The following is a 13219-nucleotide window of genomic DNA, read 5'->3' as shown; positions in this document are numbered from 1 at the left end:
CAAAACACTTCCTCTCTTCACTGGTAAGGGTAGCCACATTTGAGGCCCGGAACAGCAAGGTCTGCAGTGACACCTCATCCACCAGGCAGGGCTGGCTGCCAGGCCAGGCTGGGGCAGAGTCACCAGGCATGGAAACTCCTCAGCATCGCCATGCAACCTTTGCCAACTTTTGACTGCCCTCCCTGTGAAAACTTTTTCCATGCAAGTGGTTGGAATTTCCTTTGATGCAACTTGTGACCTTTTCATTATCAGTGTTTACTGCTGACAAAAGGCTGGCTCCATCTTCTCCATAAGCTCTCATTAGGTTGGTGTAGATGCCAAGATCCCTCTCAGCATTCTTCTCTCCAGGCTGAACAAGTTGAGCCCTCTGTCCCTGTTCTCTGATCTGTTGTGCTCCACATCAAGAGAGAAAAGTTATTAATCAGTCCCACTGGGATTTTAAGAAATGTCCTGCCTTAACAGCAAGATTCCTGCCACTTTCCACAGGCTAAAGAATCATCCTTCAGCTTTTTCAAAAACTTCTGTTCTGACTTTTACCTATGAAAAGAGGCAAGTGAAAAAAATTACCAAATTGTATGTCTTTAAAGAAAAAGCTGTCATTCACCAGACCATGATCTACATGCTGTTGTAAAGAGATTCAAGGAAGCCCTTTCATTAACAAATCTCCATAATTAAGATCCATCCTTGAATCAGCATACATTTGCTCTATTCAGAGGTATGTTGAAACACTTTCCAGGCATTTTTGATTACTCACTTCTATTTTAAAAATACTTCCTCTATAATATTTGATTATTTGATAGGCTGTGCCACAGCTCTTATTTGTTTTCTAGGATATTTTACACCAGCCTGATGGTTTGTCCCAGCTTTTTTCTTACAGACCTTTTCCAAATCCTAAATTACTTTTGTTGGTCTCCATGACATCCCATTAAATGCTGCAATGTCTTTTCTGAGATAAGGAAGAGAGCACCAAAGGGATGTGTGCTCTAAATCTAACATCCTATTTGCACAGGGAAACTGGGCTGGGTGTTTCCTTACCAGATAAGTTTGCTTAACACTCTTAGCACCCTCTCTAGAGTTGTAACAGCTTATGCAGAAAGTAGGGGAGCAACTCAGAGTGTCCACCATGCCGTGTGGTATTTTATATTTGTGTGACCTAGACTGAGCTCAACACTGTGTCCTCAGCATTGATTAGATACCAGCACATCCCATAGGCACCAGCTGTGTTAAAGAATTGTTCAAACAAGCTTGGAAATACAAGGACAGCAAGGATAAGATTTAAAGTATGATGGACTTATGAGGCAGACATAAACAAAAAATATATTTGCCATGTGGATCGTGAATCCCTTTTTCTGCCTCATTTCAAGAGCTGCTGTATTGTCACTGTATAGCTAATAATGCTGTCTCACCAAATATTATTAAACTTAGGTAGTCTTTAGATACAACCCCAGCCAAAGCCCTGTCATGACACACTATTTAAACCCTGCATTGTGCCTCCTTGAAGCGTCACACACATAGCAATTTTACTGGGCAGCACTGAAACACATTTCAGTGGGACAGTGCGATAGTTATCTCCTACCTGCACCTGGTTAACTTGTACCTGTGTGTGGACGTTTATGTTATTGCTGACAATGTAGGATTCCATGAGAATGATCTCTCTAAAGTAATTTCTTAAACAGGGCAGGATACTGCAGGCTATTACTAGAGGACTGGTTTCCTAGAAGAGTGTTGAATTGTAACTCTATAAATAGCGTGCATTTTGCCACAAAATATGCTTATGGCTAGGAACAGGCCAGCTGGTGTTAGGACAGGCTGTGCTGTGGGACTGAGTTAAATATCCATTACTGTCCCACCTCGGAAAAACAATACACTTGACCTACAGCTTCAGTGTTAAGGCCAAAATATCAATGCAGCTGCTTTGAGATTTATGTGCATAAAAAAAGTTAAAGGAGAGGTGGTCCTCCAATTACAGGAAAAGACATTAGGAAATATCAAAGATGATTGTCTATAAATTAATTACCATGAATTAACATGCACTGTGTTCAATCACTTGCAGACGAAGGACTATAATTGTTAACAGACCATGTCCCTGATACACAGCTGAAAACATCAGAACCAATCTTTTCCCTGCTGTTGTCACCACTACAACACTTCAAAAGTCTCGCCCCTTATTGTGCCTGTGCCTGAAGGGCCTTTCTTTCCAAGTACTTTTGGCTGTGCTGACACTCCCATCCTGCTGCCTGAGTAATGCAGACACGCTTCACTGCAGATCGGCCAGACTGTGTCACCACAGGCTTCAAACCCTTCCACGAGTTATCTCCTCCTTGCCTCTGCTCCTGAGCCAGCCCCACAGCTCTGAGTGACAGAGCACTTCCACTTCAACCTCCTCACCTGCCAACAGGCTCTCACCTTCCTCCCCTTTACCCCCAGGTGCCTTGGGGAGCCTTGGGAAGGCAGAAAGTGCCTGTGTTCTCCTGCCACGAGGCTTGGATGTTTCTTAGCAAAGTAAGTGACAACCCAAAAAGCATGCAGGAACCAGTAATCCCACTTCCACCAACGAATAGGAATTATATTTGAAGGATCTGGGGCATCTGCCCAAGAAGAGGTCCAGCAGCTTCATCTGACTTGGCAGCGCTGTGTTCCAGCAGCCAGGAGGGGACTTGCAGGGATCCCCAGCTGAGGAGGGAGCTGGGGTCTGCTGTAGGTCAGTGGTTTCCTTATGGGCACTAGGGCACTGTATTCCTGTGGTGGCCTTTCCTGGCACACCCACCTCTGGCGCTCACATTTTCAACTGCCCACCACAATCTCCCAAGAACTTTGCCTTCCTGCAGGCCGCTTCTGCTTCAGGAAATTACTCTCTCCAAAAGCCTTTCTTTTGCAAAATCACATTCAATGTCTTCCTCGACACAGCTGATATGGTCACAGGTTGTAGACCACATCCTGGGATGGGAAGAACATGGTAGGGAGCAGAGTGGGGACTGCAGCACAGATCTTCCAAGCTGAATGAAAGCTTCTTGTGGACCTTGCAAAGTGTCTTTCACTTAATGACAGCACAATTTGAGGGGAACATCCTGGTCCATGAAAAACTAGGGTAAATCAAAATAATGGAAATTATTTTTAAATTACCTCTTTTTAACAAATAATATCTTGCTCATATGTAAGTACAGAGGACCCAATCTAATTTCCACTACAGTCTGAGTTGCACCTTTATTTTGTGACTCTGTCTTTGTTCCTGTGAAAGTCAGTGACACTTCCTGTAACCACTGTAACCATTTAGGCACTGAACTGCCTCTGAATATGCACCCTGAGAACCTCAATGCTGTTGAAAGGTAAATGAGTCTTTGTGAAGCAGGAGTCATTACTCTGATGGCATGTGCTCAGGTGCCAGTTGGTAATTTGACCCACTGCTGGGTCTGTGTTAGCAGTGTACCCTGAAATGCCACCTGTGATCTCTGCAGGAGAGAGAATACTACAGACTGGGGCTTCACAGAATGCATATGAAACTCAGCCTTTTACACTGTATTCCTCCTGCATTATATATGCCAGAAAAAGCCTTGAAATGCAAAGCAATGCTGGGTGATCCCATTGAACTTGTCACAACTTGTCACAATGGATACTGGGGTCTGTTGGGGGTGGAATCACGATACCATGAAATACCTCTTGGTGCAACAAGAGCATCTCATTCTTTGTCTAAATCTGTTCATGCAGGAAAGAGGGGGGCAGGTCTACACCTGCCAGAGCTTTGCCTCCAGCTGGAGTCTGCCACTGTGCCCTCTCTCCCTGAGAAACCTGGTCTCTGACCCCATTGAACCACCACAGTCCATGGCAGGACTCACCAACCAAACCCTGAGGGCTTCTGGTGTGGGCATTCCCAGTGGCACCCTGCATGGGAGAGGAGAGGAGAGGAGAGGAGAGGAGAGGAGAGGAGAGGAGAGGAGAGGAGAGGAGAGGAGAGGAGAGGAGAGGAGAGGAGAGGAGAGGAGAGGAGAGGAGAGGAGAGGAGAGGAGAGGAGAGGAGAGGAGAGGAGAGGAGAGGAGAGGAGAGGAGAGGAGAGGAGAGGAGAGGAGAGGAGAGGAGAGGAGAGGAGAGGAGAGGAGAGGAGAGGAGAGGAGAGGAGAGGAGAGGAGAGGAGAGGAGAGGAGAGGAGAGGAGAGGAGAGGAGAGGAGAGGAGAGGAGAGGAGAGGAGAGGAGAGGAGAGGAAGGGTGTAGGGTGATGGCCCGTGCCAAGCACACAGGTGTGAATGAAGGGAAGCCTGTGCCACACAGCAAATATGGCAGCCTCCAGTGCTCATCAGCAACAAGACGTTTATGCTTGGTCAGGGAGGGACACCAAGGCTTGCATACTGGCAAGGCTGGAGAAAGAGGAACGTAGAAAAAGGTTCTGTCATACTGAAAAGCATGATTTTGGTAGGGTAATTCTCAGATCAGCAGCTCTCCAAACCTCATGCTTTCCCCTGGATCAGGGCACAGGAATGACCAGGAGGATAGTGGCCTGTTAAAGCTAGGCTGGGAGACTGGTTTATGATTTCACATGCTTCTGCAGCTTTCTGTTTCCAAGCCCTATACTCTGTAACCTGTCTTAGAGTCTTCTAAGGAAATCTTTATTTCAGTTTCACTACCATCTGTCTTATTCATGAATCAAAATAAGCCACAAAAATCAAATAACCTATGAGTAGACTGTTTTCACAAAACAAAGCAGAAGGCCACTTCTAACTAGGGGATACAACCTGCAACCAGCCCAGGAAGATTTACACTCCCCAAAACCTGTGTTCAGACTGGGTCCAATAGAACAACCCCCACTGGCAAAGGAAGGAACAGGGCAATGCCTGATCGCTGGTCTTGGAGCAAGTTGTTCCCTCAGCAGAAGTAGCCAAATATCCTTGTGAAACAAAAAGCAGACAGCTCTTGAGGCCACGGATGAGCTTTGAGCAGTTAGATTTGTTGCCAAATTCCCCAGATCATGTGTTTCAAAGAGATCTTCTGCACTGAAGTGACTGAGTGGGTCTGAAAGTTTTCCTTGTGGCTCAGTCTCAGGCCCTTGCAGAGAGCTTAGTCTTACTTAAAAGTCATAAGGCACAAGATTAATTTCCTGCAAGCGGTCTGAACTTTGTAGGAGAGGCATTTAAGCAAGTGAAAAATGAAATAGCAGGGGAAAAAACACCCTGTAAAATAAAAACAATGATAAATAAATAACAGGAAAGCATACACCACACTTCAAATTTAATAGGCTACACCCAGCCATGAATTATTGATCAAAACCATCCATTTGCTGCAAAGAGGAGTAGTAGTGAAATATTAATAACAGCACATAAGCTAATCTTAGGTTTTACTTGGTGAGAGGGTGACAAGAAGAGGCTGGAGAAGCCTGGCCACTGTCAGCTCCCAGGTCTGGCTGCAGTGGGAGAAGGGCACACCCCCAAGGCTCTCCCAGGAAAGCGTGCAAGTCCCACAGTTCCAGCAGAGATTGGCAGTGACTCTTCCAGCTGATAAACCCATTCCCAGACGGATATGGGTCTAGACATGTCATTCATGGAGGCTGTTGCAACAATACTGTCTATCCTGTTTTAGCAGTCCTACAAAACACAACCAGTGTCTTGGTGAGGACCCTAGCTCAGTTCAATGTGTTTCCTAGTTTTCCTGGGTTTCTTTCAGGAAATAATTTGACTTTATGATGGAAGGAAATACATGAAAATGTGACTTTGGTGGGGCAGCTGGCCAGAGGCTTACAGGAGTAAAAACCATGAGAAACTGATAGCTAAAAAATATTTTATTTTTAATTACACTTGTTATGCCAGTTATTTTTGCAAAACTGTGAGGCCACAAAGTAATGATTTTTGAGAATCTCATTTGGCAGAAGCTGACTCATGGTTAACCAACCTTCTCATGTACTTTCAGCTTCAATCTCACTAAGTTTTTGGTGAGTGAACCACTGTCAGCTTTGACACAGTAGAAGAATGGGCTTTCCCAGGGCCCCTGCCCTGTGCAGCGTGGCTGTCGCAGCCAAGACAAAGCTGTTCTGCTGCAAACTCGGGCACTGCCAACCCACTGCCAGAATTTCAAGTACCTGTCTTCTGCTGCAAACCATGGCAGGAGAAAAAAACCCACAATTATAAATTACACTGCTCTCCTGAACAGCAGGCCGCTTTTTGCCAAGAAAACAATAATTCAATTTCCTTTGGATCTAGATGAAAATTTGCACACAAATACCTGTAGGACTGAACAAAATGTCATGTGCACATGGGTTCACTCACATATGTGTCTCCTTGAAAACTCTATCATTATGTTCTAACTTTATAGGTTTCTAAATGTTAGAAATGTTACATCCCAGGCTGTCTGCTCTGTGCTTACCTTAGTTTTCTTCTTTTTCTTCTCAGCTTTTTAAAAAGCTATATTCTTGTATGCCTTCCTCTTTCTTTGGCATGTTTCCCTTTATTATCTCATTTTTTCCTTTACACATTTTCTCCTTTTTTTCCCCTGCTTTTCCATCTACGTCTTGTCATTTCTCACTCCTACCCTGGAAGTTTCTGCTTGCTTGCTCTCAAGCTTTGAAGCCAGCATTCCTCATAAAATTTGTAACTGTGCTCAGATCAGAATCTCCACTTCTTGTTTGCAGCCTCTCACATGCAAGCCTGGGGCCCAAGTTTTGCACTGGAACTGCTGCCCAGAAACACTTACAAGCAGTTATTAGTTCCTGTCAGGAGGGGAAATTTTGCATAACACAGAAGGAACTTGCTGGGTTTCTACAGCACATCCAAAAAAAAATATTTCCCCCTGCACCACCAAACAGAAGGGTTTTTTTTTCCAGCCTTGCCATGCTTGTGTTTGCAGAGCCAGTCCTGCTTCTGAAGCTGCATCGGGGGACCTGTCATCCTCCTGCAGGTGAAGGGTGAAAGCCAGCACTAGGTTGTCCATGCCCTGTGCTGGGTGTCAGCCTTTTGCTCAGAAGGAACATGCCCTGCATCTACTGAAGCTGTAAGAAGACCAAAAAAAAAAAAAAAAGTATTTTTTGCAAAAAAAAAAAGAGGGTTTTCTCTGGTGTTGGCATCATTTGGAAATCAAACACAGGAGGGATCTGTCAATAACTGTCTGAAAAGAGGCTGTAGCCAGGCTGGGGTCAGCCTCTTCTTCCAAGTAACAACTGACAGGACAAGAGTAAGTGGCCTCTGGTTGTGCCAGGGGTAGTTCATATTGTTATTAGGAAAAATTTCTTCCCTAGGCAGGAGTAGGCTGCCTAGGGAAGTGGTTGAGTCCCCATCCCTGGAGGTATTTAAAAGATGTGTAGATGTAGCACTCAAGGACATGGTTTAATGGTGGACTTGACAGTGCTTGGTTTCCCATTGAACTTAATGTTATCTTAAGGGTTTTTTCCAATCTGTGATTCTATTATTCTGTTATTCTGTGATCTGAGGTCAGGCTTTTCACAAGGGCCCTGAATCCAACAAACTCTTAGCTGTTATCTATATTTTTGTAAAGGAATGTGAACAAATCTAGTTCTCGTAATATTTTTACTTAGTGATTAAATAGACTTCTGAGTCAGAGCTTGTATTTGGGATTAATCTCTTCCATGACACATAAAAATATAAGAGGAAAAGGCTTTGGAAGGGGGAAACACTGCCCCCTCTAGCACTGAAAACCACTGATTATAGTTGCCACTATAAAATCCAGTTATGCTTCCTTTATATTCTCAGTATCGGCGTTGATTATCTCAAGCCAGCAAAAAGAAGCTTTTCCTTGATTTTTTGGTTTGTTCTTTTAAAATTCATCTTCCTGGTCAAACATCTTCCTCTCCTACTGGTCAGCATTGATATTTCTTGGAAGATCACTGAGATAAGGCTGGAAGAGATGTGAATACAAAATCCCTGCAAGGCAACTGAAGGGTATCCACCCAAAGGCATGCTCCTATTATCAAAGTGTCTCTCTAGAGCAGCAGCCAGGCTTTGACAGCCATGGTGGCCAAGACACAACTGAGAAAAATTTGAGGCAGTCTGAACAAGTTTTAACAAACAACATGTTTAGCACCTGACTAAGAATATAGTCAGGAAGACCCTTGATATTGGGATAGTTGTTAAGTTAGAAATCCTACAGAAGTCACATGTTACAAAAGAGAAGACCAAACTGTAATTTTGCTCACTGCTAGAAGTGAAAGATTTTTGAGGGAACACAGAGAGATGGGAGATCCACTGCTCGAAAGCAAGTACCACGGTGAAGTGTCAGACACATATCAGGTGCATGAGTTTGATCCCAGAGATGCTGCTTGTGTTGCTCCCTGTGGGTATCATCCAGGAGCTGCCTGCACCATGAGAGAACAGGCAGAGCACATCCACAGACAAGCAGAGGAGTTCCTTGTTTCTGTATTCTCACTGCTCCGTTTTCTGTGCTGCTGTGGCCAATGCACACTGAAAGCTAATGACGCAAAGACATCAGGTGTGTTTTCAAATGCCAGAAGACTCAAAAGAGCCGCTAAAGGACTGCTCTTGAAAAACAGAACAAAACTTTAGCTGGAGTGTTATCTAAAAGACAAACTTGAACCAAACATTAATTGCTCGTTTGACAAAGCGTTCAAGAGGCACGGGGGGAAACTGAAATGTTAAACAATTCAGTAGCAAACAAAAACTCCACATCTGTATTGATCTTGTGTGGGTGTGTGGGTGTGGGTGTGTGTGGGTGGGTGGGTGGTGTCAGGAATTTAGAAACCAAGGCCTTCCAGGAGAAAAGCCCTGTGCTATCCAAGTGACACACACAGTAGTCACTTTGCCTTCTTTGCTGTCACAAAGCATGGAAAAAAACCCAAACTGTTCCAGACAGTTGCCCAAAAATCCCCTGTATAAACAGCACAAGAAGCAAGGCACAAGGAGCAAATGTTTGGCCCTACTCATCTCTGCATCCCACTAAATAAATGCACAGAGCACAGCATCTCTGCAGGTCACCCCCAAGCCATCAGTGAAGTCCACTTTCCCAGGCACTCACTGACCAGAAGTGAACAGGTGCACACAGACCAACTCCTAAACCAAAACCCCAAAAGGGACAGTGTCACTATCCCCACTTGGCTTTGCTGCCCAGTTTCCATTCCTCATTGTACAGCTGAGTGAGCGAGCAGTATAGCTTTGGAGATGAGCTCAGGCAGATCTGTTTAGCCCCTTCCTGGATATTTATCCATGCTTCATGCAATGAATGGCAAACTCCATCAACTCTGAGCTCAGCTGTTCCCAAACAACAAAGATTTAGACCCTGGACACATTGAAGATGAAGGAAATACCACTGGCCAATGTGACCTGTAGGTCATGACCTGTAAGTGGACAACTGGCCTGAATGGACAACTGAGGCGTGGCCACCATTCCTGTCCCTGGCCAGGCAGCTGGAGCTGTGCCAAGGACAAGACATGGGCATGCAGGGAGCCTGGGGCTGGGATTGCCTCAGTCCCATTCTACTGGCCACGTTCCCACTGAAGCACCTGGCAAGCACTGCCATGGGCAATATGCACAGACTGGCTGAGGAGTCCACCCCAAAACTTGGGACCAGGTACAGGAAGCCACATTGCTGCTTGAGGGTGAAAATGACCTCACCCACTTTGAAGAGCTGGCCACTCGCCCTGGAACATCAAGCATAGAGGAATGTGTAATGCAGCTGAGAATTTTTTTTCCAGAATGCTCCTGGGTGCTCAGCTTTTCTTTCACATCTTTCTATCCTCTCTTTGCCTATAGCTGATTTCTACAAAAGATCCCGGAGATTCCAGGCACTGTGGTTCCAGGAACTGAAGAAAGACGGAGGAGAAGAAAGATAGATTTCCCAAAGGTCTTGCACTCTGCCAGATGACAGAGAGAAGGCAGGTAAGAGAAATCAGACATAAGAGACAGAAGAATGGCTTGCTCTACCACTATCATTCAGAGAGCTGCAAAGCATGGAGGAAAAGGAAGCAGCATCCTTAGTTTTTATTTCAATCCACTTTGCTAGCCAGGGCTAAAGGTAAGGCACAGAGGAGGGGTGAACTGAGATAAAAAATTAGCACAAATCATCAAATATCTCAAGAGAAAGAGGGTTCAGGGTCAAGAGTGGCAGGAGCAGTCTGTCTGCTGGTTAAGCTTGCTTTTTCTTGTTTAATGCTCCTTCAGGCACTGCTGTGTCTTTGCCCACCTGGTAAGTTATGAGCTTCACATAAACAGCAATGAGTTTCTGACAGGACAGGAACTCTAAATCCTTTTCTAAGCATTAGTCTGGAAAGTATCTAAGTTTAGGTTTAACTAGGTATGTTCTTCAGCTCTTCACAGCATTATATATTACATGACTGACTAGTTGTGTAATGAAATATCCATTTTAGCTGTCAGAAACACTGGACAGAAACACTGAACTATAGCAGAGCCAGGTAAAGAAAATCCCATCAGTTTGCCTGGTTCCCCTCTCTCCTGTGCATGTGAGCTGTTCCTGCAATTGCAACAGGAAGAGGAAGAAAAGCCGGGGTCAGGCTCTGATGGCTTGCAACAATCCCCCACACACCCATCTCTTCCTGACTCCTTCCCCAGAGAAGGAAGACCCAGTGTGCTCCTGAGCAGCACACTGACACTGTAATGTATCCCCAGCTCCACAGGGCACACTCTGGCTTGCAAATCCCATTTAAACAAGAGGGTTTGCAGGTGCCTTTGCAAAGACTAGATTTAGGTTTTGTTCACATTTCTACAGTAGTCTCAGCTGTATGTTGCAACCTTTGTTTCCTTCATTGCTGAAGAGCTGTTGTCTTTGATTGTAAAAGTGTACTTCCATAGCCCAGTGGGATTCCAGAACCGTGAGCATTCTCTGCTTAAAGCCCAGGGATGCCTTTGCCAAGTTAATTTCTGGACACAGCACTGTGAGGACAGCTGGCACGAGAATCATGATGCTACAGCTACCCTATGCCCAAGGGTGTGCTCCTCCAGTGAGTGCAAGAGATGAGACTCATGAATGAGAAAGAAATTATTGTGCATTTACTGAGATCCCCTGCACCAGCTGCTCTGCAGCCTGGCATCAAAACTTCATGGCCTCCCTTTCCAGCACACAGGTGCATTCTGCAGCACACCTGCACTCTCAAACCCCAGCTTTTACCAAAGGATAATCTTTTCAGCAGGTCTTCCTACCTGCCCTTGCAAAATAAGTTGATGTTTAAGCAAAGGCCATGTGCTTGTGGTTTGCATCAAAAGAAGCACCAAGGGAGGTGATACTCCCCCTCTACTCCACTGTTATGAGTCCCCTACCTGTGCTGCTTCAGCTCTGGAGCTGGGACCCCTACATTAGGACATGAACCTGCAGGAGCAAATCCAGAGGATGGCCACACAGAAGATCAGAGAGCTGGAGCACCTCTCCTATGAAGAATTGGGGTTGTTCAGCTTGGAGAAGAGAAGGCTCCAAGGAGACTTTGTAGCAGCCTCCCAGCACTTAAAGGGGCTTACAAGACAGCTGGGGAAGAAATTTTCACAACGGCATGCTTTAAGATGAAAGAGGATGGGTTTAGAGTAGATATTAGGAAGAGATTAATTACTGCAAGGGTGGTGTGGCCCTGGCATAAGGTGCCCAGAGAAGCTGTGCATGCCCCATCCCTGGCAGTGTTCCAGGCCAGGCTGGATGGGGCTTTGAGCAACCTGGTCTAGTGGAAGGTGTCCCTGCCCATAGCAGGGAGGTTGGAACTAGATGATGTTTAAATGTCTGTTCCAACCCAAAGTATTCCATGATTCTGCCCACAATTTCTGGGACAATGCTACTGCATAGATTCTGTGCACCTGGGTCAACACAAGGGAGCCCGCACATCCCACTACAAGAAAGTCTCTGAGAGGAAGGATAAGAGGATAAATACATGGCAGATACATGGTGGTCAGCTACTAGGATTTCTGGTTATCATTGGTTGCAAGGACACATTTAATTATGTGCATGTAGACAATGGAGGCACAGTAGTGCAGAAATTCTGAGATTCGGATAAAAAACTGAATTTACTTAAAGACGCTAGCTCAACTGAGCTGCTGCCAATTTATCTATTCTACTTCTCCCATCCAAAAAATAATAAAAAATTTAAAAAAAAGAGATACATATTTCTAAAACATTTGTCCACAAGAGACCTTTCACTGTTTGAAGTAGAAGCCTAACTCTAACTATTGGTTGGTTGTTCCTCTTCTGACCTTCTTGTCTATCTTGGGCATGTAATTCTGAACGGGGAGGTTGACAAAGTTGGGACATTGGGATTTAAACAAGAACTGCATACACAGGCAAATACTTGGGCACTCACAACTTTGCAGCAAGCAAGTGTTATCTGACAACCAGTGTAAAATGACAGCTTTCATCTAAAGGCTACTTTTGGATTTGCTTGAAAAGTTGATTTTTCATCTAAGTGTATAGCATTCACACAAAATTACTGGGGCTCGTTGGTATATCACAATATTAAGACTGCACTGCCTTTTTAACTGAATGAATGCCCAAAATGAAAAGAAGGAAGGAGAAGGATGCAATTTGTTTTAAAAAATGTGATTCATATTAACAAATATTTTGATTCCTTCTGATAGTAGAAACCAGAAGTAAAAAGTGTCATCTATCCTGTAACTTACAGGAGACTGAAGGTAGGTCTAAGGGATCTCTGGTAAGGACATTTTCTCTCTCTAATTGACTATAAATCTCTTCCTCATTTTCTGGGAAGTATCTCTTCTTTGGTATCTCTTTTATGACCTAGCAATCTCTCTGAAGCAAACAGAAAATATAAGAGCTGTGTTTGCAATATAAGAATAAAAAACTGATAACCACCTCATTGTGTAAAGCACTTACCATTATCAAGAAGCAAACTGTGCAAAATAGTACTTTTCTCTTGCAGGAATTTTTAAATTATTTGTCCCAAATGCCCTATGCATACTGGCACCTCAATACTACCCAAACCCCAGGCTTCCTACTGACACACACATTCAAAGACAGCTTGTTTTTAAATAAAAGCTTTTTAAAGCTTGACAATGGTTCTGAGACACATTCTTTCATGAGCACGGGAGACCTTCAGTGGGTATCACCCTCTCCTCATCAGGAAGGGAGCAGTATGGTGGTCCTTTTTCTGCCTCATTTCCCGCTGGTATCATCTGTCCATGTGATTCCATGTTATTACTGCAACACTTCCTAGGCAGCAGATGCCCCCAGGATTATCAATTGATGGCACCTCAGGTATCCCCCCCACCCCCCCACATGTACAGGGGAGCCTGTTCCCACAGTCAGAGATGGCTTCTTTG

The 13219-nt window shown here is 44.7% G+C and overlaps 1 protein-coding gene across 3 annotated transcripts in view; it reads right to left on the bottom strand.

The window, feature by feature from the left end:
• Positions 1-13219, bottom strand: part of LCP1 (lymphocyte cytosolic protein 1) — a 48893-nt gene that overhangs the window by 29768 nt on the left and 5906 nt on the right. The gene's annotated exons all lie outside the window — the stretch shown is intronic.

Source organism: Anomalospiza imberbis, chromosome 2 (genome assembly GCF_031753505.1).
Source record: "Anomalospiza imberbis isolate Cuckoo-Finch-1a 21T00152 chromosome 2, ASM3175350v1, whole genome shotgun sequence".
NCBI lineage: Eukaryota > Metazoa > Chordata > Aves > Passeriformes > Viduidae > Anomalospiza > Anomalospiza imberbis.
This window is presented reverse-complemented; position numbering and strand designations above follow the sequence as displayed.